The sequence below is a fragment of the Elephantulus edwardii genome, unplaced genomic scaffold (assembly GCF_000299155.1).
Source record: "Elephantulus edwardii isolate Elephantulus edwardi_28Jun2011 unplaced genomic scaffold, EleEdw1.0 scaffold00009, whole genome shotgun sequence".
Classification (NCBI taxonomy): Eukaryota; Metazoa; Chordata; class Mammalia; order Macroscelidea; family Macroscelididae; genus Elephantulus; species Elephantulus edwardii.
The window spans coordinates 30,307,615-30,309,511 of NW_006399759.1; positions in this window are offsets into that span (position 1 = coordinate 30,307,615).

Below are 1,897 nucleotides of genomic sequence, written 5' to 3' on the forward strand. Positions count from 1 at the left end.
TACACCCTTCCCAATTTTGAACCATGCAGTGTTACCCTGCTCTGTTCTGACTACTGCCTCTTGGTCCAAGTATAGGTTTCGTATTAGCACAATTAACTGTTCTGGGATTTCCATTCTTCTCAGAGTCAGCCATAGTTTGTTATGATCCACACAGTCAAATGCCTTTGCATAATCAATGAAACAGAGATAGACATTCTTCTGGTATTCTCTGCTTTCAGCTAAGATCCATCACTTAATCTCTACTGCTGGTACCATGTGTGTTGATTGTAGATTCAAATAAGATGAAGTTATTGACAGTTTCAATCTCCAATTATCATGATGTTGCCCTTTGGCTCAGTAGATAGAATTTTTGTTTTCTTGACTTTGAGATGCAGTCAATATTGAAGGATTTAATCTTTAATTTGCTGCAACAAGCACTTTAAGGTCCTCTCACTTTCAGCAAGCAAGTTTGTACCATCTGCATAGAAAAGGATTTATGAGTCTTCCTCTGATCTTCACACCACATTCTTTTTCATAGACTCTAGCTTCTCGAATAATTTGTCAAGCCTACAGATTGAATAGGTGTGAAAAAAAGTACAATGCTGACACACACCTTTCTTAATAGTAAATTATGTAGTATTCCCTTGCTCTGTTTGGACAACAGTTTCTCAGACCAGGTATAGATTCCACATGAGCATGATTGAGTGTTCTGGGTTTTCCATTCTTCTCATATTTAGGGTTAACTCATGGTGGTACACACAGTAAAATGGCTTTACACAGTCAATAAAGTACAAATAGACATTCTTCTGGTATTCTTTGTTTTTAGCCAGAATCCATCTGACATCTTCAATGGTATCTGTGGTGCCATAACCTCAGGTAAAACTAGCCTGAAATTTGGGCAATTCTCTATGTACTGTTGCAGCCATTTTCAATTATCTTCATCAATATTTTGCTTTCATGTGATAGTAATTATATTGTTAGATAATTTCCAAATTGTTGGACCACTTTTCTTAGGAATGGGAAAAAGTATGGATCTCCCCCAGTCAGTTAGCCAGCCAACTGTCCTTCAAATTTCCCAGCATAGACTGGTAAGTATGTCCAGGCCTTCATCTATTAGTTAAAATATATTGGTCAATTGAGATTTTATTTATTCCTGGGCCTTTATATTTTACCAATGCCTTCAGTGAAACTTGAGCTTTTCCCTTTATTACCCTTGGCTCTTGATCACACGGTACTTTCTGAGTGTCGGCCAGTTTTTTGGTATAGTGATTCTGTGTATTCCGTCCACCTTGGTTAAATGAATTTAGTATCTATTTTATATAACAATAGTTCTAGTGGCACAACGTTTAAGCACCCAACTCAACCAAAATGGTGACTTGAACACACCTGTGACTTTGTGGGAAAGATGATCTAAATATCTGCTTGGATAATGTTTCAATCTTTGGAAACCCTATGAGAAATTTCTGTTCTGTCATATGTCACTGCAATGAATTGAAAGAGACTCAAAGAAACACAACATCAACTTAGGTAATTCACAATGAATTTATCTAAGATGCACCTGATTCAGCCCATGGTCTTCTCAGATACCTACTATGCATCAGAAAACTGGACAATGACTAAAGATGACAGAAGACGAATTGATGCCTTTGAGTTGTGGTGTTGGAGAAGAGTACTGAATATCTCATGGACTGCCAAAAGAGCAAACAAGAAATGTCTTGGGAAAAGTGCAATCAGAGTTCTACTTGGAAGCAAAGATGCAGAAGCTTTATCTTTCATACTTTGGACATGTAGCCAAGAGAGGCTATTCCTTTGAAAAGGATATAAATGGAGGGTCAGTGAAGGAGAGGAAGATCTCCAAACAGATGAATTGTCAGTGACTCCAGCAATGGGCTTTAGTGTATATGTATGTGTATGTATA